Source organism: Equus caballus, chromosome 11 (genome assembly GCF_041296265.1).
Source record: "Equus caballus isolate H_3958 breed thoroughbred chromosome 11, TB-T2T, whole genome shotgun sequence".
NCBI lineage: Eukaryota > Metazoa > Chordata > Mammalia > Perissodactyla > Equidae > Equus > Equus caballus.
This window is the reverse complement of record NC_091694.1, coordinates 12,013,319-12,039,240: the sequence shown is the minus strand read 5'-3', so window position 1 is coordinate 12,039,240 and position 25,922 is coordinate 12,013,319. Positions and strand designations below refer to the sequence as shown.

General features: G+C 39.7%; 1 long non-coding RNA gene across 1 annotated transcript; it reads left to right on the top strand.

The window, feature by feature from the left end:
• The first annotated feature begins 8 nt into the window (after positions 1-8).
• On the top strand, positions 9-23,496 carry LOC111775604 (uncharacterized). Its single transcript, XR_002811375.2, has 4 exons — positions 9-321; positions 1,688-1,810; positions 3,903-4,142; positions 23,050-23,496. It is a non-coding gene; the product is annotated as an uncharacterized lncRNA (long non-coding RNA).
• Positions 23,497-25,922: the final 2,426 nt, after the last annotated feature.

The window sequence follows — 25,922 nt, the reverse complement described above, 5'->3', positions numbered from 1 at the left end:
AATGCTGCAGATGGAACTCCTAGGCCTTTTTTACTGGAGTCCTAGAGAAGAGATTTTAGCTTTCTTACCTCTACACGTTGTCTACTTTGTGTTCTAATGCATGTGACATTTTAAAGATGTGTTATACTCAGACTGGGGACTGCGCAGAGAAGCAAAATACATTCCTCTGCTCTGACTTGGAAGCAGATGCTGTTCTAAGCAATTGCTTGTTCCTGTGCTTCCATTTCTCTGGAACTCTGAGGAGATGTGATCGGATCTGGCCACGTCCATGAGTAGGGGAGATGCCTATGTCAACAAGATTGCCTGCCAGGGTCAAGCAAGGTGTGACAGTATGGATGGGGAACCTACCTGTGGTAAATGAAAGCAGTTGGTATTTTGAGATGCCATTTGATTGTCTCTCCAGATATCCCCCTGGGTGTTCCCTCAGCAGTCCACAGTTTGTGGGTTTGTTCAGAAGAGCCTGGGATGATGGCAGTGTTGGGGCCACATGAGAAGTATTCTACACAAGTAATGATGCTTCTGTGGGCCTTTCAACTGTGAAGGAAGGGGTACTTCTTAGATGGGCCCTGGGGAATAAAATGGAGGAAATACTGAATAAAATCAGACACAAAATCTGTGGACAAATGGGTGAAATAAGCCATTTATTAAGACTTTGTAGTTTTTTCCCACTAAAAGCTAGGCTTTTTTGTTCCTGAGGCCTGCCAAATTAGCTTTACTGGTATTATCAGATGTTAAATCACATTTACTGAATAAAATGGGGAAAATCAGATCATGATAAACCAGTTTGGTATTATTTTTAATTTCTATCATGATTTTCTCTTTGACCCATGAATAATTTAGAACCATTTTTAGTTTCCAAATATACAAGAGTGTTTGGCTATTTTTTTTTTTGGAAGGCAGTTCTCATTTTATTGCATTATGGTCAGAGAATATAATCCATATGTTTGATCAACCCTTTGATATTTATCGAGACATCCTTTATGGCCTCGTATGTGCTCAATTTTTGGAAATACTCCCTGAAAATTTGAAAAGAATGCAGATTATCTAAGAGTTGAGATAAAGTTCTAAATATGTGGATTTTATAAAGTGTCAGAATAATGCTATTCAAATATCCAATATCATTATTAATTTTTTGATCACTTGATCAATCAGTTTCTAACAGATGAATGTTAAAATCGCACTTTAAGAAACTCAATTTTTCCTTATTCTATTGACTTTTACTTAAATGAAATTACTGCTTTTGTAGGCCAATCAAATACTGACAAATTTCATATGTCTCACCTAACATTTTGAGGCTATGTTGATGTTTTTGTCTCTGGCTTCTTGTATTTATCTTGTATATTGTGTGATAACGTTCCTTGTCTCTAAATAATATTTTTACTTTAAAGTCTGCTCCACCTGACATTTATATGGTTAGAACATCTTCATTTTGATCAGTATTTTTCTAGTATAATCCATGTATTTTTATTCTGATTGAGATCTATTTGGTCTAATGTCCATATTGGGTTTTTTTCTATTTATTATACTTTTTCTCTGCTCCTGCCTCCTCTATTCCTGACTTCCTTTAGTTAAGTGAATTTTCTTTAATCTGTTTCTTCCCTCTCTCTACTCTTTTGGAAGTTATATATTCTATTTCTATGGTAGTCCTTCCAAGAAACTCAACTCTGATGACTTCATTCTTTTCCAGACAAAAGCACCTGAGCTCCAGGGAGTGTCCAGTAGTTGGAAATATCCCACATGTGGACAAACTCACCAGTCTCTCCAGAGACCAGGGTGCTGGTAATTTGGTCACTTGTCAGCCCAAGCACAGGTATACCTGGGGGAAAGGAGCATAAAATGTCTCTGAAAGTAGTGGAAAACCAAGAGAGGCATTTAGTTGGTTTAAAATGCCCAGTTCTCACAACTGCACCATCTTTTGCCTTAGATCATTGTTCTCAAACTAGTGTGGATCAGATCACCAGAGGGGGTTTGTTAAATATAGATGGGTGAACCTACCGCACTCTGATTCTGGCATGTGCCTGAAAATCTGCATTTCTAACAAGTTCCTAGGTGATGTTAATGCTACTACCCTTAAAGAACCACTGCCTTAGATTAAATATGAAGGGAGGCCCTGTATCAGGTGCCTGATGCTCACTTCTTATGTAAATTATGTAATTATAGTTCAATTTGATCTGATTCACTGGGTGATCAAATAAAGACTGTAAGTTGGCCTTCTAGGAACTTTTAACTTTCAGTAGTATTTTGATTCTTTGCTTAATAATTCAACCCAAGTCCCAAGGTTAATTATGTTTATATATATTGTTCCTTAATGATTGCTGAAAAGTGAGGAACATTTTTGGTGATGGAATTTAGTAAATTGAGCCATTGCTTTTGACTCAAAAAAATGGCAATTTCATGGAGTTCACTCTAATATTTTACTTTCCCATGATGTTAATTTTATTTTTGTTTTTTGTTTTTGCTTTTCTATCTTGCTCCTTCTTTGCACCATTTCCCTATTTTCCACCATGCATCTCCATCTCTCTCTCATATTCTCTTCTCCCTGGCTCCTCCCTGTCTCCAAAACTGTATGAGAGGAAAGACTGGAACACAGTAGAGCATGAATATATAGTTGCTATAGTGTGGAGGTTAAGAATGTGACTCTGTTGTTGGACTGCATGGCGCTAACACTCTCTGTCTGAGTGACTCTGGGTAAGTTACTTAGCCTTTCTGTGTCTTGGTTTATTCATCTACAAAATAGAGATCATAATGGTTCCCGCCTCATGGGCTTGTTGTGAAGGTTAAGTAAGTTAATATAGCTAAAGGACAGAAAAATGCAAGTTAAATATTCCAAAAATATTAGCTAACATTCCTGGATCAAAATCTCCTTTTCTTTAGTTTGAAAGGATGTTTCCAATGACTGAACCCTCCCTGGAACTCAGGTGCTTTAGTTTGAAAGGATGATAAGTTGAAAGATGCTCCCCATATGTTATTGAGTGAAAAAAGGTCACAGAACAAGAAATGCAATATAATTTCATTTTGTGAAAATAGTGTCTATATTTATACATGCAAAGGAGATAGATAGAATTTCCTGGATTATGGGTTCCTTGTATCTTCCTTTGTACTTTCTAACTTTTCCAAAATGAACGTTACATATATTAAAAGTGTAATAAGCTACACTTTACAAAACACCTTGAATAGACCTATTTATATGTTTGCTATGTGCAGAATTTAAATTAGTGAGTTATAACACAGAGACTGTGTATACGTGAGAGAAGACTACAGTTTGAGTCGGTCATTTTGATGCGGTCAGTAGAGAGCAAAATCAAGCAGGTAAATGCAGAGAGATTTAGAAATTGGGAACAGAGACATAAAAACTGAAGCAATTAGCCATGGTGGAGGGAACTGAAAGGTCATGTGGATCAGGGCTTGAGACTTTAATTATGGGGAGCCATGCATGTGAGTGGGTAGAGAAGTTTGTCAGCAGAACAAGGGTAATGAGGCTGACATACAGCAGAGACAAGATGACAAACAGGGCCCCAGAGAAAGGGGTACAGAGAGAAGCTGCCTGGGTTCCGGAAGGCATCCCAGCTTTCAGTACCAGTCCATCCTGGGGTTAGGGTCATGTTGAACAAGTTGTGTGCAATACCTGTATACCTTAGAGCCCATTTCTCATTTTGTAAGCCAGCTGGAGTGAGTTTCTGTTTCTTGCAAACAAATGCTCTGGGAATTTTCACTGGCTCCTTACTATGAACCCTCAGAACCCCTTATTATCAAACACTTCTTAAATGTACCTGGTTATATTTGAAATTTTTTTTACAGTAGTGGAGTGGGTGAGAAGAATCTCATAGTGTTAGCTGTAGGGTTGGCTTTGGCTTCTTGCAATTACCAATAACCATTGGTCTAATCCATCAAAATAACTACAGAATCCTAAAGCAGTGAAGATGGAAGAAACCTTCCCATCAAGAATCACAATCTTTCATGTGATGTCAGCAACGTGGCAGAGTGAGCTGCTCCCTTTGTCTCTCTCCCTATGAAGTACAATGAAATGGATATTCACTGACCAATGGAGGATACCCACACAGTACAACAGGATGCCTGAGAAACCCATGCAGCTATACATCTGAAGGTGGATGGACTGGATCCCAAGGAAGCAGTGGAGATAGGTGAGCACTCCCCTACCCTTCCTTGGCATCAGTGAGCCAGGTTGCAGGTCCTCATACAGTGGCTGGTGTTACTCTAAGAGGAGATAGGGACAGCCCAGACTGTGGGTAAATGCTATCCCAGCATATAGGAGCACACACCATGCTGCAGCAGCCCCACCAGTGAGAATGTTCCCTGGTGTAATTGTAAGAGGAGCTGATGGCAACCCTGTACGTGCATGTGAATGCTGTCCTGGCCTGTGGGAGTGCCCACTGTGCTGCCATGGCCCCGCCAGTGGGAACACAGCTTGGCTTGACTGTAAGAGGAGCCAGGGGCAGCCTTGTGTGCATGTGCAAATGTTATCCCAGCCTGTGGGAGCACGCACTGTGCTGCCACAGCCCCAGTGAGTGGTCCAGCTTAGACCCTGTGAAGAAGCCCCACCTACCAAGCAGAGTGGCCAGTGTGACTGTAAGCAGAGGGAGCAGCAGCTTGGTGCATGTGCAAATGCTGTTCTGGCCTGTGGGAATGCCCCGTACCCACGCAACTTACAACAGATGGGGTGGGGTCAGAAACATGGCTCCTGCTTCCCCCCAGCAGTAGCAGGTGGAATCTGTGAAGTGGTGCTACCACAAATGCACCAGCAAAGGATAAGTTCATCAAACACCATGAAAAACTATAGTAACAATTCAGAGCAGAAGGAAAATGACAAGGCTCCAGAAAACAACCCTGAAGTCACAGAAATTGACAATCTAAATGACAGAGAATTCAAAATAGTTGTCAAAAAGAAACTCAATGAGTTACATGAAAACTCAGAAAGACGGTTCAATGAGCTGAGGAATAAAATTAATGAGCATAAGAAATACTTTACCAAAGAGATTGAAACTATATAAAAAACCCCCAGAAATTCTGGATATGAAGAATGCAATGAGATAAAAATTAATCTAGAATCCTTAAAAAATAGAGCTGATATTATGGGGGACAAAATTAGTGATTTAGAGGATAGAAATGTAGAAATTCTTCAGGTGGAGGGAAGAAAGAACTAAGATTTAAAAAAAACCAGAGAAATTCTTTGAGAAATATCTGACTGAATTCAGAAAAGCAACATGAGGATTATAGGCATTCCAGAGGGAGAAGAGAGGAAGAAAGGAGCAGAGAGCTTGTTCAAAGAAATAATAGCTGAGAACTTCCCAAACCTGGGGAAAGAACTGAACTTACAAGTACATGAAGCCAATATAACTCCTAATTACATCAATGCAAAAGACCTTATCCAAGGTATATAATAGTAAAACTGGCAAAAGTCAATGACAAAAAATATTAAGGGCACCAAGGCAGAAGAAAACAATCTACAAAGGAACCCCTATCACTCTTTTGGTGGATTTCTTGACAGAAACCTTACAAGCTAGGAGAGAATGGAATGATATATTCAGAATACTGAAAGACAAAAACTTTTAGCCAAGAATGCTCTATCCAGTGAAACTATCCTTCAGATATGATGGAGAAATAAAAGCTTTCCCAGATAAACAGAAGCTGAGGGAGTTCATTGCCAGTAGACCTCCCTTACAAGAAATAACAAAGGAATCACTCATACCTGAAATGAAAAGGCAAAGGTCTACAAAGCTTTGAGCAATGAGATAAATAGACAGAAAAAATAAGAAAACTGCAGCTCTCTGTCAGAACAGGTTAGCAAACACTTAATTATAACATGAAAGATAAATGGAAAGAAAGCATAAAAAATAACTATAAATACTTTAATTTAATCACAGACTCACAACACAAAACAGAATAATTTGTGACAACTATGACTCAGAAGGGGAAGAGGAAAAGTGTGGGATTTGCTTAGGCTAATGGAAATAAGAAGTTATCAGAAAATGGACTATCTCATCTATGAAATCTTTTATACAAACTTCATGGTAACCACTAAACAAAAAAACAGAGCAGAGACACAATTCATAAATAAAGAGAAAACTGAGAAAACCACCAAACTGTAATGGCAGTCAGAAATACAAGGGAAGAGAAACAACAGAAATACAGAACAACAAGAAAACGAGATAAAATGGCAGTATTAATCCCTCCTATGTCAGTAATCACCCTAAATGTAAATGGATTGAATTCTCCAATCAAAAGATGCAGAGTAGCTGGATGGATTAAAAAACAAGACTAACAATATACCGCCTCCAAGAAACACATCTCAGCTCTAAAGACAAACACAGGCTCAGAGTGAAGGGACGGAAGATGATACTCCAAGCAAATGGCAAACAAAAGAAAGCAGATGTTGCCATACTTATATCAGACAAAGCAGACTTCAAGATAAAAAAGGCACAGAGAGAAAAAGAGGGGCAGTATAAAATGATAAAAGGGATTTCCTACCAAGAGGACATAATCTTTATGAATGTATATGCATCTAACACAGGAACACCAAAGTATGTAAAGCAACTTAACAGACCTAAAGGGAGAAATTAACAGCAACACAATAATAGTAGGGGACCTCAGCTCCCCACTTACATCAATGGGTAGACGATCCAGACAGAAAGTCAATGAGGAAATAGTGGATTTAAATGAAACACTTGGTCAGATGACTTAATAGATATATATATAGAGAAAACATTCCATCCAAAAAGAGCAGCATACACATTCTTCTCAAGTGCACATGGAATGTTCTCAAAGATAGGCCATATGTTGGGAAAGAAGGCAAGCCTTCCCTAATAATTAGTGATGTTCAACATCTTTTCATGTGCCTCTTGGCCATCTGTATATCTTCTTTGGAAAAATGTCTGTTCATATCCTCTGCCCATTTTTTGATTGTCTATAATTAACAAGACAAAAAATAAAAAAGTGTTGGAGAGGATGAGGAGAAAAGAGACCCCTCATACACTGCTGGTGGGAATGCAAACTGGTGCAGCCACTATGGAAAATAGTATGGAGATTTTTCAAAAAATTAAAAATAGAACTACCATATGACCCAGGTATCCCACTACTGGATATTTATCTAAAGAACTAGAAATCAACAATTCAAAGAGATTTGTGCACCCCTGTGTTCATTGTAGCATTATTCACAATAGCCAAGATGTGGAAGCAACCTAAGTGCCCTTTAACTAATGAATGGATAAAGACGATGTGGTATGTATATACAACAGAATACTACTCAGCCATAAAAAAGACAAAATCGCCCCATTTGCAACAATGTGGATGGACCTTGAGGTTATGATGTTAAGTGAAACAAGCCAGACAGACAGAGAAACACTGCATGATTTCACTCATATTTGGAAGATAAACACACAGATAAAGAGAACAGATTAGTGGTTACCAGAAGGGAAGGGGGTTGGAGGGGGTTGCAAAAGCAGCAGAGGGGCACATATATACGGTGATGGAAAAAATTAGACTGTTGGTAGTGAGCAGGATGCAGTCTATACAGAAACTGATAAATAATAATGTACACCTGAAACTACACAATGTAATAAACCATAATGACCTCAATAAAATAATTTTTTAAAATAAAAAAAATAAAGAATATAAGAATCTCAATCTTTTGGAGAGAAGCAAAGCCAGGACGGACTCCTCTGATGCAGGGCATGGACGCTCCAAGCAGTGAAATGATAACAAGGCCAGGCCCGGTTCACGTCGGTTTACTTCATTTTTAACTGTCTGCATCAGACTATCGAAACAGGAGATTTCAACCCAAGAAACCCAAGCCTATTGCACTAGGAAGTGGTGATTCCCCCTGAGTCAGACTGGATCATATTTGAGGTCCTTTAAAACCTGGAGGTTTGAAGAATTTTTTTTTTAAATCCAGAGGAGGAAGATTTCAGTTAGTGATTGAACTGGACCTAGAATTTTGGTTTCTTAATTCCAAATTCCACATTCTGGCTGTGAATATGAAGGCCCCCCTCATCCCCCTCCCTCCAGCCCAGTGCACCTCTGTGCCTTGAGGCCATGGTTATCTTGAACCACGTCTTACCATACTCCTTTTTCTCCCCAAAGATACTCCATCAGTGGAGAGAGCCTGAATTGGAGCTTCATCAGACTGCAGACTTCTTTAGGGAGGAATGGGTTGAAAGATGCTGGAGAAACAATCCTTTTTCCTGAGAACACTGTAAGCTAAAAGAGGATAAAGAAGGGCCCCTGAGAAGCGATTTACGGAGTATTATTTGCTCAACTAGAGAAGCAGCTCAGAGCTGGATCTGTACGAGTTTGTGTGTTCTTTCTGCAAAGTGGTGCAGTCTGCCCACCGGCTGCTACTACATGTAGAAGCTGGTGATCATTTGCTCTTCATATCTCAGTGTGGATTCCAATTTAAACGCAAAGTATTAAAATTAGGCACAATATAACTTCATTTAATTCGCTAACTCAGAAGTTAGAATTATGTAGATGGAGAAAGGCCGATGTTTACCTTCATACTCTTTATTTTAAAAGAGAGAATGTGTGTGTATGAGAGAGAGAGAGATAAATAGAGACAAACTAAAATAGTAAATTTTTCTTCTACTTAAAAAAGATCTATTTGTATAAGGTGATCGATGCATTCATTAAATATTATTACTTTCTATTCATTAAAACATATTTCCAAAGTATTGCTACTTGAAAGAACTATTAACTCTAATTGAGATTACTTCATATATATATGGAAAAGAATCATAAATTTCTTGAAAACGTAATAATTCATATACTTCCCTAGATGCTTTGATGATCTCATTCATTCATTTAGTCATTCAACAAAAATATATTGAGTGCCAGCTCTGCCCTAGGCAGTGTGCCATCCAGCCCAAACTAGGAAAGTTTCATTACGTAATGGAACGAGTGAAAAGAATCACTTTCTTGAATTTCTTCTTTGAAAGTCACTTTATGACTTCTACTAATTTAGGAGAGTTTAAATGCAAACATATGAGGGCAGAAACATGGGTTAGGGGAGGCTTCCAGTCATCAAACACAACACAAGTTGTTCCTTCACTGTTAAAGTCTAATAGACCTGAACTAAAAATCAAACCTCTATGACGTTTTTACTAAACTCTGTTGATAAACACGGAAGGAAGATATGGAGCCACAGATGTGTTTATTTGACTTAGAAAGGGCTTATTAGGGGGCAATTTTTGTGGTGCATCATTTTCTTCATTGATCATGCACAAATGATTCTTTTTATAAAGACGTATCATAAAATCTCCAACATGGCCTTCAAAAGGAAACAGAGTTCAAAGAAAATAAGGAAGGGTTTGCTCAGATCTTCCAGAGAAGGAAGGAATCTCGTTGAAAAAACTAGGACATCCTCTGTCTGACGGGGCAACTGAGAACCAGAGAAGTAAACAATTTTGGGGAAGAATAAAAGCATTCAGGGACTTTGGTGAGTATCTTAATGCTGAAAAGATTTGAGGAGATTTGGAAGTATTGCAGGTGACTACTAAATAACTGGGGGAATTTTCTTCTGAATGATCTTATCTAGAAAGGGAAAAAGAGAACTTACGTTTAATGGGCATTTGCTCCTTGGTATTAGATGACACACACTCTTACACACGCATATATATTGATTTCATGCATATATGTTAGATTACACATGTTATATATATTTACATTTTACATAATATAGTAATTTAAAATGTAACAATTGCAGTAAACCTGTGATATAAGTATTACTTCCCCATTTTAGTGATGAGGAATGAAAGGCTCAGAGAGTTCCTTGTGTGCGGTCGCGCATAAGAAGAACAATGAGGATTTGTGCTGAAGTCTACCAAATTCCAGAGCCTGCTAGTTTTTCCACTATATATTGATGTCCAGAGAATAACTCAATTGAAAAATTTAAAAATCAAAGTGTATTTTGATATGCTCCATCACTGACTAGGCGTGTGACCTTGGGCAAATTCTTTAGGCTCTCTGGCTTCATTTGACTGTTTGTAAAATGTGAATCGCAGCAGTTTCATTGACTGTCTTGAACGGTTGCTGAAAAATTCTGTGGAATAATCAAGTCAAAGTACTCAGTAAACCATACAAACTAATGTACAAGACAGTATTGTGAAAGTGCTGTACAAAAAGAAGGGCCTGTTGTCTTATTTTTAACATTGTGCAAGGAAACCAAAGGAAATTACCTAAATTTAGCCAGTGATTTAAGCAAGATCAAAAAGAATAACAAAAATATTTTTTTATTGCAACTTAAGGAAGATACAAATTAAAAACTTCTTTGTTTAGAACCGTGGAATGTTGATAATCGTTTAAGCTGAGTGCTGGATACCAAGGGATTCTCACTACTTTTGTGTGTTTGAAAATTTCCATCTTAAAAAAAGTACAAAAAATAGTTCCTTATTTGGCTATTAAAAATTAGATAGGATGGTGGTTAAGAGCAAGGATTCAGTAGCCAGAATGCCTGGGCTCAAATCTTGCCTCTGCCATTTACTAACTGTGTGACCTTGAGTAAGTTACTTGACCACTCTGTGCCTTGATGGCCTCATCTATAAAATGAGGATAATCACAGTGTCTACATCATAGGCTTGTTCAGAGAATTAAATAAGTTGATATTTGATAAGCAGTTAGAAAATTATGTATAAGTATTTGATGAATAAAATCAAAATCTTTTGGGTTCTGAATAGATACTATTATTAACAAACAACATGAGGCTCAGAAAAGTCAAGCAACTTACTCAACATCACAAAGTTAGTAAGGGACTGTGTCTGGGTTTGATTCTGGGTCTATCTGACTCCAAAAGCTTGGCTCTCTGTGCCATGTTGTCTCCTATAGGGGGCTCACTGTGATTCAGCCAGGTCCTAATTTGGCGAATGCTACTGTATTTACTCCAGTGTTTAAGAGAGTCTTGGAGATCAGGAGGGTTGCTGGGGTGGGTTGGTTGGCCTTCAAAGAGGCCAAGAGACTTCCTAGGGGTGCAGCAGGAGATAGTCTCTGTGGACCCCCCAGACCTTTCTGGAAGAGTTTTCAAGGGGGTCAGAGTTTCATGGTGGTTGGAGATGGGGCTTGAGAAATACTTTGCATGGCTGTTACTAGGCTTCCACTTCACCCGATGTGATCAAGGGGTCAAGAACTTTAGTAAGAAGGGCAAGACAGGCCTAGTTGTCTGCCCCTTACTCCACATAAGCCACATAAAAGCTATCACATACATGGTATTTCCCATGTTCCAGGCCTTGTTCTAAGTGCTTCCCACATATAAGCGCATTGAGAACATAGGTATTAACCTGGATTCCCTTAAACGACCCACACAAGCTCTAGAGGCTTGAATCCTCCTGCAGATTTACAGCCATTATTTTTCACTATCTTTTGCTAATAGAATTGCCAAGGAAATTATTTTATTAGCTCTAGAGATAAACAAAAAATAGAGCTAGACAGATTAGGTAGGCTGCCTCACTCAAATATAAGGGTGAGAACATTACAGCTTTAGTGTTATCTCTTCTGGTGTCACGTTCTATTCTTTCTGAATCAGGAGGATCTGAACCCATCCTACACATATGAAAAAGTGCCAGTCTCACAGGATGTCAGAAGGAGAAATGAACATGGAAGTGGATTAAAACTCACCCCGTTCCTTAAGGAAGAATTAAGGAAAAGTTAGCTACTTTGACACAGGGGGAAATAGTCATAAATAAAAGCATTGGTAACACAGAGATTATCCAAGAATCTTTCAGTCCTTCTCAATTTGACCAAAGTACGTTTCCGAAGTTTAAACCTGAATAGGCAAATGCCACACTACGCCATTTCAATGAAAGCGATGGGATTTTGCTGCTGCCTAGATTTGGATTTTAATGACCCTCTGAAACCTGGTGGCCAGTCCCCTGTGATCACAGTGAGAGTAAAAATGCTAGAGGCAGTACTGTAATTAACATCAGTATAGCTTCTTCTTACGAAAGAGATTCATGGGCATTTTCCTGTTTGACCTCTTCAGCAATTATGTGTGGGGACCTATGGTTTTCTCCATTCTAGAAGTGGAAGAAACTGAAGTCCAGGGAGATTATGAGACTCATGTACCACTGCAGACACTGGTTACTGGTGGGTCCAGGACATGAGCTCATGTCCTTACCCAAACATTGGGAATACTTTCATTCTATCCCATTGTTTCTGACCAAAAAGTTATGAACCTGTGGTAAGAAAGATTGATTGTCTGTGTCCATTTGGGCTGTTATGACAGAAAACCATAGATGGGTAGCTCATAAACAACAAACTACTTCTCACAGTTCTGGAGGCCGAGAAATCCAAGATCAAGGGACTAGCAGATTCCGTGTCTGCTGAGGGCCCATGTCCTGGCTCATAGATGACTGTCTTTTTGTCATGTTCTCACACGTCAGAAGGGGCAAGGGAGCTCTCTAGGGTCTCTTTTGTAAGGGCACTAATCCCATTCATGAGGGCTCTGCCCTCATGACCCAATCATTTACCAAAGGCCCCACCTCCCAACACCATCGTGTTGGGTGTTAGGATCTAACAGATGAATTTGGGGAACACAAACATTCAGTTTATAGCATTAATGTTGATAAAAACAGACATAGCATGATACTGAAAATATGAGCTTACAAGTAAATGCTCCTGAACAATTTAGCTCGTGAAATTATTTTAAAGCCAGCAATCCTAGATCCTTGGAGATAATACACATGCCAAACTTTTTTACTAGCCTATTAGTTTTTTTTTTTCCAGCAGGTAGACAGCTATTTGAAAAGCTCTCAGTGGAATGGCTTAATTCTTTAAGAATAGATTTCCCAGTTTTTTGGGCTACACTGAGACACTAAGTTGTATCATCTGAGAATTCTTGGGATAGTCAAATATAGGAGGGGGAACCTGCTCATTTGCCCAGTCCATTAAGATGAGATTGCAGGAGGAAGTTAATAAGAATCTTTCATATAAAATAACATTTCCTGAGATTTATGTAAAAATAATGAATATAAATGACTATGGGGAAGACAGCCTATTAGTAGAAAGTTTCCTTTTTCACCTAATCACCAATTAATGTAACTTGGAGGGAAGCCAGCGTGGCATCTCCTGACCTTCCTTTGTCATTCAACATCTCTCTGAGAGGGACATGCATTAACTTTGTGAGGTAGAACAGGTCTGTTGGGTCTCCACATTCCACACAAGGGTTTCTCCATCAAAACTGGTGGTAGCAAGGGGATCAAGAGATGGACAGACATCCGCAGCTAAGATATATCCCGTGTGGAATGGTCCTCCTCTCCAAGAAGAGTAGGCAATCACATGAATGTTCTGGAAAGAACCATAGAGGAAGAGACTCATCTGGGTTTCCAGAGAGGACGGTTCACCCTTGCCTAGTGGACTAGGTGGATACTCACAGCCCCACACTCCAAAATGAGCTTCAAGAAGTCCAGAGCAGGACTCTGCTGATCCCAGCGCTTCCCACCAGTGGAGAGAGTGTATTTTGAGGCCCGTCCCAGACTGCTTTCTGGGGTTTTCTTCTCTGGGTACTAATAACTAGATGAACCAGAGACACAACAACCAGTCTCTTCTCTCACCAGTGATCTTGTGGTTCATTTCTCCCACCTTACCCATTCATTCTTCCCCCTCAACATACTCTTGGAATTACTGTGTTTTTCTGTTCATGTTTATGCTGATTACACATTTGTTGGGCTTGTCTCCCGTACACCCTCTTTAAAGGGTGGGGATGGGCCCCTTCTCCACTATCCATTATCCAGAGTGTCTACTTACGGGACTCCATGCCCTGAGGGGGTGCAGTAAATGCTTGTTTACCAGCTGCCCAATTTCTCCATATGTCCCCTCTTCTACTCTGGGAGCTAGTCTGACCAAACCTTTGATCAAGTCTGATGGAGGCAGTCGAGGTCAATGCTGTTCATAGTTAGAAGTCCCTCCTGTGACTGAAGCACAGAGCTAGGCTCTTTAAATGAGTAAGATGAGTACATCTTATTCAGAGCCTTTCAAGCCGGAGGAGACATCAGTGCCAGCAGTTCTCTGCCCTCCTGTTAACTCACTCTGGTGGGTCCAATTAGTTGTGAAATGTGTCATCAGTAATTTGTTACTAATAATAAAGTACTGAATGAGGATGACTTATTTTTTAAAAATAAATTTGAGTGGATTCAGAGTTATTTTTATAATAACTCTTCATGATTTTTGTAGCATTATTTATGGGTGTGAAACTCTGTAGTTTTCAACATTTTTTTCCCTTCCGATGCACATGCCCCATGTACCCCCATGGGCCTATTTAAGGAGTGGTTGCTTCATTTCAGCTGAAACGTAAGTAAGATGACTGGTGGTGTGTGTGTGTCAACCAGCTTTCCAGCTCTGACTGCATGCCTTTCTCACCAGTGTAAGGAAGCTTATCTGAAAGCAAGCTATGATGGTAACATTATTACAGATACCATCTATTATGGGGAGAGGGAGATAAACTCTGATGAGAAAGTTTCTTGGATAGGGCAGATCTAAGCTGAGTCTTGAAAGGTGGGCACAACTTGGACAGATAGCTCTGGAGTACGGGAGCCAGCCAGCAGTAAAAAAAGTTGGGCAAAGTTGCAAAAGAGGGAAGTGTTGAAAGTGTTCAGGGTCCTATGAGTTGTCCAGCATGGCAAAAATCTTGAAGGGTTATGGAAGATGGAAGGGTTTACACTTAATTCTGTATATAGTGGAAAGCCATCTGAGTTAGTCAAATCGGGCACATTAACTTGCATATTTCTACGTGACAGACACATAGAATAGTTTTTGAAAAGTTCCTGAATGGGTTTAGATGTATCTGTAAACTTTTTAGGGCTTTAAAAACATTATTTCTAAGTGTAGTATGGTGGTTAAGAGTCCTGGCTCTAGAACCAGTTAGTTTGGGTTCAAAAACAGCCTCTGTAATTTACTGGCTGTAGAACTAGGGTTATTGTGTCTCAATTTCTTCATCTGTAAAATGTGGATAATAAAGGTGCTTATTTCATGTATTTGTTACTAAGTATTAAATGGATTAAAATATAAGTGCTAAGTGTTAAATGGATTAGAATACAACTTGGCATAGAATAAGCTCTCAGTAACTGCCAGCTGCTAACACGAGTATTATTATTACCTTTGCTAAGTGACAAGGTGGATGTTCTCTCATCATTTCCTGATGATGTGAGTGAAATATGACACATCTTAATGAATCAACTCTTATTTGTTGAGTGAGCATTTCAGTCACTCTGTCACACTTTCTGAGCGACATAGAGAAGTAAGATGTGTTCACAACCCTCAAGGATGTTCCAATCCAATGAGAAAAATAAGATATACAAGTGTGGAAAAGCTAACCAACAACAAAACAAGGGTGTGCCAGTGTATTAGATAGCACAACCAGTGCCAAATGAAGGTTATGACAGCCCTTTTCTCTAAGAGTGTGGAGAAGGAAATGATGACATGTGGGTTACAGTGCTTTGGGAAATCTTTAAGAATTGCAGAGTTTGATCTGGGGGTTTAAGTTTGAGTAGGAATTGGATATCTGGAGAAAATGATGGGCTGCTTCCGACATCTTTCTGGGTATTTATCTAGACTGGTAGTGCTTGTCACTGCACTCTTTCAATTATACATTGGTTGGTTGTTTAAGGTGTTTTCTAAATTTTTCAGTCTCCATTGTGTTAGTCTATGCTTCTTGTGCCTTCTGTATCTTTAGAGCGCCTTTCCAGTCCCCAGTGTGGGGCTCTGTATAATTGTATATTCAGGAAAGGATCCTTCTGCAGTTCTATAATTTGTAAATATGGCGATGAGATTTACCTCTTAGAGACAGATTAATCTGTACATACAAGTCTTTGCGTGTTTTCCAGTACTGAGAAATTTTTTTTCTCTGCCCAAATCCTATTTTTGTTAATTGGACGATGGCATAGAGCAAATCTCCATTCATTCCACATCTGCTAAAAAAAACTACCTGAAAAGCTTTGCAAAATAATCTTCACTGACTTGGCTGAAAGAGAAGGAGCAGGGAAAAAGGAACCAGGACACGGGATGCCATTTGTTGAGTTTTCTCAATAATAAAGACCAGGAAGCCACATGTAAAAGAAATGGAACTCAGAAATATTATAAATGGGTGATTGTCAAGAAGATGTTAAGTTAAATCTTTGCCATTTCATGCTCATGATTATTCTTATTTGTACTCACCCTAATTTCCTCTGAAGGGGTAAATGTCCTGGAGGGAGGGACTGCACGTAACATGAGACAGGTGGCTTTGAGTGTGAGTAATTGTTTGCTGAGTGCCTAGGCAGCAGAGGCAGGAGGAGAAGAGTATGGTGAAGGACAGAGGATTACGGAGGGAGCAGCAGACAGCAGTGGGAAATACCTGCAGAAGATTCCATGAGCGAGCATTCTGGGAGACGACTCTCATTCGGCAGTACCAGAGACTTTCAGTGACCAAAGGGTCCACGATGGGAAAAAAAGGATGATAGTTGGGAGAAATAGGAGTCAGTGGTTCAAGGATCAGGGAAATGAAAGAGGGAACTACGTTTCTTGGATCTCTAGTGTGTGTCAGTGGTTGTGAGGGTTAATTTTATGTATCCACTTGGCTAGACTATAGTTCCAAGATGTTCGATTAAATATTATTCTGGATGTTTCTGTGAGGGTGTTTTGAGGTGAGTTTACATTTAGATAGGCAGATTGCCTTCCATAATGTGCCCTCCAATCAGCTGAAGGCAGGAAGAGAACAAAAGGATGACCTCTCTGGAGAAAGAGGGGATTCTGCCAGCAGACTGCCTTTGGACCTCATCTGCAACATTGGCTCCTCCTGGTTCACCAGCAGACTGCCTTTGGACTTGAACTGCAACTCTTTCCTGAGTCTCCAGCCTGCGGTCCTCCCCCATCAGATTTTGGACTTGCAAAGTACGTGAGCCAATTCTTTAAAATAAAGCAACCTCTCTGTCATATATATACTCATCCTATTGGTTCTGTTTCTCTGGAGAACCCTACTAATACAATGGTGTAGTAGATACTCTATGTGTATGTCACTTTGTTCTTAAGAGTACTGTTCAAGGTCACATAGCTACTCAGTGACAGAGACAATATTCAAATCCAAGTCTGTCTGACTTCCAATCCCACATTCTGCTCATCAAAACACGCTTCTGAGGACTCAGGGAAGGGTTTTTGAAAAACTAAAACCTGAATCACTGGCTTCTTGTTGGTGTGAAGATTCTAATGGAAGCTAATAGGAGACCTAATGGAGAATCAAGTAACTGGGCTCGCTGCCTCGCTGGGCTGTGTGGTACAAAGGCAGTTGACCTTCAAAGCTGAGAAAACACTGCCTCGGGTTCTTGCCAGCTCAGGTTGGCTGGAATCAGGGTGACCTGATCCTTCTGAGCCATTCATTTTCAGTGGAAGGAGAGGTGATGTTTCTTTCCATTCCAGGTGCCTGGAGGTTCAGCTGGAGAGTACATTATGCCATCAACAACCTGCCAAAGAGATGCTCTGCTTTTCTATTCCTTCTCAATATTTCCTGGCAGCCCCTCCCCCTTTATTCCCGCCCCTCTCAGTGTAAATGTGGGACTTGGAAAGCACAGGAAGGAAAGACGTGAATTCAGGGTCGGTGCCATAGCAGAAGGGCTGGTGGACTGGGGGATGACACAGCTCTCCCTTATTAAGCTTCCCTATTTAGGACCAAGAGGGAGAAGGTCTGAAGTAAGGTGGGAATTTTCTCATGATTCCTTTCTGCCTCTTGGAAGCTTGAGTTGCGGGACTGTAAAACCAGAGCAGGTTTTTCCAATCGCTTTGGGCAGCAGAGTGAGTCCCTGATGTCACATGCCTGAGCTCTCCACTTCTTGAAATTAGGGCCAGCTGCTTAACAGCCAGAAGTGAGGAATGTGGGGGTGCCAGCTGGTGTATGGGAACATAAAAACCCAGCACCATAGCCGGCTTTATGCTCCTTTGAGCACTGGAAAAAGAAGAGAGGAAGGGAAGCATAATTGTTTTCTTCTTCAGTGGTTTTCTTTCAAGGGAATCTATGATGTAACTGGAAATAAGTGAGAATGATCTTTTAAATATTCAGTATACCAAAAGTTACACATCCCAGGGAGTAATAAACATACGAAACCCTATCAACATAGTCATCTTGACTACATGCTTATTCTAAATCTTTGCTGGCATGTGCCTCTTCTGTCATTATGTCTTTGTCTTCGGAAACCACGTGTAAAAAAGGCCAGACATTTGTCACAGAGGAAGCAATTTAAGATTAATCATATCTAGCATGTCAATAACTGTAACTGGGCTAAATATCATAGTTTTAAAAATACAACTGGATTACAAAGCAAAGACTAACTATAAGGTAAGAAAAGATATGTTTAAAACAAAGTGACTCACAGAGGTTGAATATAAAGAATGGGAAAAGGTATGCCAAATATAAATGAAAAGAAAATATGAATCCTCATCTTAGTGTCAGACAAAGTTAAAGCCAAGGCAAAGAACATTAAATGAACAAAGAAGGGTGCCATACAATTTTAAAGAGAACCACACTTAAGATCTAATAAATATGTGCCATGGTCCATGGGGCCTAGAAGGTTGTTTTTCTTTCAGTTTTCATTTTTTTATCTGGTGCTTTGGTGAAAAAAATTGGAATTTATTGAGAGATTTAAAAAATCAGGCGACTTCAAATAAAAAAATTCCATATATCTAGTTTCTCTTGTAAAATCAGAAAATCTGGCAATACTGGGCCTGAATTTTCATGTAGCATCAATCATCTAGGCAGGGGTTGGCAAGCTATGTCCTCTGGACCAAATCCAGCCCACTACCCAAAGACATCCACACTGAAGAAATCTATGCCAAGACGCATAGCCATCAAACTCCAGAAAACTAAAGACAAAAATCTTGAAAGCAGGAGGGAAGATGTAACACCTTAACTATAATTTCTTATTGGAAACCATGAAGGCCAGAAAAGAAATGGTGGAATAATTTTCATATGCTGAAAGAAAAGGGCTGTACACCCACAATTTGATATCCAGTGAAAATATCCTTCAGGAATGAAAGGAAAAGCAAGACATTTTCACATGAGGGAAAATTAAGAGAATTTGTCACCAGCAGACCTTATGTAATGAGATCAGCAGAGTGGTTTAAACGATACAGTCCAAAAATAGGTAAAAATAAATGAAACAAAATGCTGGTTCTTGGGAAAGATCAAAAAAAATGGACAAATCTCTGTCAAAACTTACAGAGAAAAAAAGACTGATTTAAAAACCACCAATTATGAGGCCAGAGATTTAAACGAGAGAAAACATTGCAGACTCTGCAGATATCTTCTCAAGCAAAAAAAAAAAAGAGGAAGATTGGCAAGAGATGTTAGCTCAGGGCCAATCTTCCTCACCAAAAAACCAAAACCAACCAACCAACTAAACAAACAAAAAGGATAATAGGATTCTACAAATAACTCTGCACACAAATTGGACAACTTATGTGAATTGCAGCAGTTACTCAAAAGGCACACTCTGCCACAAAATATGAAGTAGATAATTTGAATAGCCCTGTAACTATTTAGGAAATTGAATTTGTAATTTTAAAGCTCTGTAAAAAGAAATCTTCAATTCTAGATTGTTTTGCTGGAGATCAGCACCAAATGTCTAAAGAAAGGTTAACCCCAATTCTATACAGTCTCTTCCAGAAAAATACAAGAGGAAAATACTTTAGATTAAAAAAAAACTCAGATGATTTATAAGCTTTCATTTTATGCAACCATGATACTAAAACTTGACTAAGACTATCACAAAAAGGGAAAATTATAGGCCAATCTCTTTTGCAAACAGATGTAAAAAATTTAAACAAAATACTAGCAAATCAAATCCAGTGGTGCGAAAGGGGAATATATTATGTACATTTGCATCCAGGAATACAAATTTGTTTTAACATTTGATAATAACTTACCATGTTAACAGAATAAAGAATAAAAGACATATGGTCATCTGAATGGATGCAGAGTAAATGTTTGATAAAACTGCTGGACACGCAGAAGGGGGGTGTTACCTTGCTCCAGAGGGTGACCCAATGAGACATAAGACTCCTTCAGCATAGTGCTCTGCAGGCATGTGTGGGAGAGAATGTCCTAAACCTTTATCACCTGAGAAAGAAGAAAAGTCATCCTTTCCATGGGGTTCTGGACTGCATTAATGTTAAAACATCCAACAGATATCAGTCATTGCTATGTAGATTGGGATGGTCATCTATGTCCCTGGGAACATAACATAAAAAGACCTTAAGTTCTTTTATCTGAAAATCCTAACTCTTCTAAGAGGCTTATGTACCCACAATGGCCTGAACATTAAATATATAGTAGTGGGTTGACTGTGATTCACTCCAATGACAATCTTTTTAATTTGATGGCCAAGATACATGTGTGGAATAGGGATAGTGATTTTGGAAACAGCCTTATGCTCAAGTTACCTATGCATGAAGGAAGATGATTGCTTTCTCTGGCAATTGTAGGAGGCATGAATCAAGAATGGATCTTTATCTTATCTTTGTCTATATCATTTAAGAAATATTGAGTACTTACTAGGTTCTTGGGACTGTGAAGATAAAACATGGGCACTGTCCTCAAGGACCACGATGTAGCAGGAAGACAGACATGTAAACATATAGTTACCATATTATGTGATAGACTTTATGACAGAAATGCAGACAGAAACTATCAAGTCTGCTTATAGATCAGGGAGTTTCAGTTTCTCTGAAGGTAGAGATATTTGAACTGAGTCCTGTAAGATGAATGGAGGGAACAGAATGGCAAAGGAATGATTAGAAAGACCAAGAAGTGTTTAGGGAATGCAAGCAATTAGGTAAGGCCAGGCAATAAGAACATTTGAGACAGAGAATGAGAGAGAGAGGAGAGAGATTACATGTGTGTGTGTGATTCAGGGTGGTAGAAGTGAGAGAGTGGAGCAGATATTGAAGCTCAAAAGATATGCAGGAGGCCCTTAAAAACCATATGGAATGTGAACTCCGTTACAGTGGCTTTAAGCATGGGAATGGTATAATCAGATTTGCTATTTAGAAAGATCCCTTGAGAAGCAATGTGGAGGGTGGATTAGAGGACGGGCGCTTGTAAACCAAGACAATGGAGAAGGTAAATCGGATTGACTTAACTTCAAGATTAGTTGAATCTAAGAAACACTGTGAAGTTCAGGAAGGAATCTTAAGGGGATACCCAGGCTTTAGGCATGGGTGAGTGGGCATATGATTAGAATATTAACTAAGCTGGGAAATACAGAAGGAGAAGCAGCGTGAGAGTGGGCGGAGGAGCAAGATAAGGAATTCATGGTTTGGACCATGGTGGAAAGTGAAATCTCTTCTCCAACAGAGACTGTCGTCTTCTTATCTAGGTTAAGGACTGCTTCTCTGGTCCCTTCAGACCCCTAGCTCTGGTTCTAGTTTGTTCCATTCAGAAATTCTATCTTTTTATTTCTGGCTTTACTTGCCTCTATTACAGATACTCCCTAATTCTAATTGTTTCTGATACTTAACTCCAGATGAAAAGAAATGCTTACTTTCTCTGCAGCTGGTTAGTCAATATAAGTTTACAAGTCATCTCTGTGTTGAGAAACCCATGGCGTCAGTTCTCAGTTAGCCACCCTAATGTTGTAGGGCTAAGGTGTCAATTTTCCAGAATAATAAATAAATGAACACACACACACACACACACAACACTAGGCTTTGGAATCATCCATCTATCCATCTATTTCAATAAATATTTATGGAGTACCTACATAGAGAAGCCATTACTGTAGACACTTGGAAAACATTTTTATAGCGTAATTGTCAGGGAGACAATAAAAAGTAAACAGATGAAGAAATAATGTAGTTTCATATGGTGAGAAGAGTTTTAAGAATAAATCAGTACAGGAGGACAGAGAAATGGAGGATATGTTTTAGATAGGTAATAACTGATGAGAAAAAGCGGCTCATGCAAAGATCTGGGAAAAGAGCAAGCATGTATGTCCAGGAAGCTGGTATGCGCAAGGAACAGCCGAAGGTCAGCAGAACTGGGACGTGATAAATAAGAGGGAGAAAGCAGGAGGAGAAGGGGTGAGAGCCGGGCAAGTTCCTGGGGACCCTTGTAGGTCAAGAGAAGGAGCGTGTATTTTACACTAAGAGTGAAGGGGAGTCAGGTGGATTCGAGCAGGAGAGAAGCGTGAGCCGCTGTTGGCCTTGGAAGACCCATTCTAATTACTGGTCAGAGAATGGGCCCGAGGCAACAAGGGTGGTGTTAGGGAGACCAGGAGGGGACAGTTGGAAAGATGAGATGGCTCTTGTCTGAGTGTTTCTATTTAGAGAAATAGAAAGTGAGGCATCAATTGGGAGAGAGCTATGAGGACACCTGTCAAGGGAAGCCATGATATTTCAAACTACAATTAACAATTATAATAATGAAAGCGAAATGCAACATTCATTCATCAAAGGTGTTCCACGTGCCTTTATTCTTCTCTACAACCCTGTGAAGTAGAAGGTCAGGACTGTTATGTAACTTCTCCAATGCTGCCCTTGCAGTTGGTGGCACATCTAGAACTGAAACCCAGCCCTGCTTGCTGTCAACACTGAACCCCTACAGGCTGCATCTCACTGGCTACGGAGTTTAAATGCTGCATTTTCTAAGTAGCATTTAGGATTTTTTTTTTTTTTTTAATTTCCAGGTTCATTAACCGTGGAATCTCTTTCAACAGTGTGTTTCTATCTTCCGAGGAAAGAGAAGGCAGATTCTTTCCTGTGACACTTCTTTGTTCTCTATTGTCATTTTAACTTGCCTATGCAGTATGTAAACGCAAGGATGCTTAACTCTTAAACCCAGTAAGTGATCGTTAGCAGATGAACACAAGTGTAGAGGGTTTAGGTTGAGTGGGGGCGTATGGGAATGTAACCGGTGATGATAATGTGATGCTCTATTTTAGAACCAGCAGGACTGCAAGGGCTCTGATTGCTGGGAAGTAAGTGTGTCTATACCTCAAAAAAGGAAACAAGGCCACACCATGAGGGTGGCCTAAGTCAATTTAGGAGGAATGGAAGGTTACTGAGCTTTTCTATTCTGCTTTTGTTTAGAACTCCTGTCCCTCCTCCGTTCCAGCAGAAGATTGTGCTAGCCTGAGAGGTGAGACTAGGAAGCACTGTAAAACCACTCAGACCGTACGTTTACTTTCAAATTGGTTGATTACACCCGTCTGTGCTTCAAGAATAGTTGCTTGTGAAGGAAGGTGGCACAACCAGCAAACACCTAAAGGCACTGAGATCATCTTCTTTCAACCGCCCTGTAACACCCTTCTATTACAAAGGCAAGCCAAGAACTGTCGAAATTATGTTTTTTCTTTTCCTCTTCAGGATTTTTAAAACTTGACTTTACCCGGATAAAGTTTATTTTTTGAGAAATGGAGGACCAAAAACTTACCATGTGACCTTGCTGGTTAGGCAAGTAGGGTTACTACTAAGCCTCAGCATTTTCTCAGTTTGATTGGGGATAAACTGAATAAAAGAATAACTGATAAAATGGAACCCTGTCAGAGAGTTTTTGAGAGGATTTGATGAGAAAATCTATGTAAGGCGCTTAGTAAGTTACCTAGAATACAGCAAAGATTTGATCAATGATGAACTATTATGGAAGTTTCTTTTCAAAACATCTTTATCAGTTAGTTGTGATTCTTTGATCTTGTACCCTTCACCCTCTTTAAAATGTCTTATTGGCTTGCTTTCATTTTAAGAGCTGTTTATCTCTTTTTAAGGGCTTTTGAATATAAAACATGGTTAAGAAACTGAAGTAGGATCTCTTCTGCGGCAGCACCATGTTCTAATATGCTGATCAAACTGCACTGGTGTTAGGAGGTGAATCAGGATGCTGAGCAATGAGCCTGAGAATCCTGGCACTGGATCTGTCCCTGGGTTACTGCAGCTGGTATAAATAGCTGTGAATTTCCAGGTGATTCCCGAAGGCACCACACCCTAAAGGAGGGAGGTGCAGGATTTTCTCTGCTAAGGGAAAACAGCCCAAAGAAAACATCTGTCTCTTCACTGTGGGAAGAGCACCAGGCATGTTCCATGGACAGCCAGAGCCAGTGAAAGCAAAGCCCACTCACTGCATTCTTGCAACAGCTGGGAATCTGTCCTTGAGCTTCATAGATGGCATTTCCCAGAATGTCTACACAACGTCCTTGGAGAATGGCTGTTGGGTAATTGATGATACAGGGACCCCACAGTTGTACAGAGCCATCAGCCCCTCCCAGGGAAGTCCAGAGATTTGCAATAGTCAAAGCATGTGACCCCCTCGGAGAGTAAACAATAACACAAGGGTATGTGAATGGACAACAGGATCTAGAAGAGCGGTACTCTCCCATTGGCCTTTAAAGTGTATCTTGGATATATCTCAACCCCACCCTTTTAATACTGCTTTTGTAGTTTTTCCCTTTAGGTTGATGTCGCTGATTACCATGGATGTTTGGAGGCCGGCAGAGAATGAAATGATCTGGTTCTCTGGAATGTACTGTGTTGGGAAATGGCTTCATGGTAGAGACTGGAGATGTAGAGATAGCTCAGAAAGTGGCTGTGCTTTCCTGTATCCTGGGGTGTGAGGGCAAGAAATTGAGTAGTAAATGCTACTTTTTATTGACAGCTCACTATCTGTTAGGCATTGCACAAAGGATTTTGGATGCCTTATCTTATTTAATCCTCATGACAAGTTAGAAGCAGGGGCTATGATAACTTCCCTTAAAGAGGTTAAACTTGCTCATGGTCACACAGCTGGTATATAGTAGAACTAGGTATTGAACAAGACTCTCTGATCCTAGAGGCTGTACTCTTAACCACTAAGCTAAAAAATTATGACTTTTAACTAGGCTTAGAGAAATATTGGACAAAGCATACTTCGAGAGCAGCACCTACATCTTTGACGAATGTCCTTGATTCTGACTAAGCTCCCAGAGGAGAGGGTCTATGTCTTATTGGAATTTAGTATCCCTGCACCTGGGTATTGGTCCACAGTTGATAACCGATAAATGTTTGTCAGTTGAACTAACTGAACTGATGAGTTCTATGCAACAGTTTCTGAAACTATTAAGAAGTTTCTTAACTGTTAAGAGATGTTTCCACCTTATATTTTTGCAAACAAAAACAAATCACTAACTTCTCCCAAGATTGGAATCCAATTCAATTACAAACTCTATTTTTGGCAAGATGTTGAAGTTAGAAACATTGTCCTTCTCTCCACGTATTGCCATAAATTATTAACTTTCTTTGGTCACAAGTACCTATCATGGTGCTTGGTATGTGTTTGGATGATAATATGTAACCACAGCTTAAAAATATTTGCTAAATCAGGAATGTACCCTTTGCAAGGCTTGAATTAAATATGTAAGGAGACAGTGTTGCCAGCCACCAATGCAACATTGAGGGAATTAGTCTGTTTAATGTGGGTTGTCACATTTAGGCAGTTATCCTCTTATGATTAAGCCCAAGAGCTCACTGGAACAAAACTCAGACCTTTATCTATGATTGCGTGTACACCAGTCAGTCCTGATCAAGATGAAAATAGGTTTTTCCTAGCGGTGTGCTAGTAAATGTTTAACCAGTGGCTCTCCTGAAAACAAAAAAAATCTCTGTTTTGTAGCATTGGCTGGTTTGCCTGATGCAATACACGCTCTGTGGTTGGTTTCAATTCCATTGAAGATGGAGTTGAAGAGATACACACAATCATCTCTCTTGAGATAGTCCGAGTGGGCTCCAGCTCATCACTTATTCCTCCACAACTTCCACCAGGACTATGTGTGGTTCCCATCTCACCATCTATGCATACAAATAGTTACTATTCTGGTTCTCTCCTTATCTGTGGATAATGCTAAACTGAAAGGTCTGCTGACACAGCCCATTATTGTGGCTTTTTGTCTACTGAACATTTGAACTTCATGAGCCAGATTTTCAGCATTAGGCTC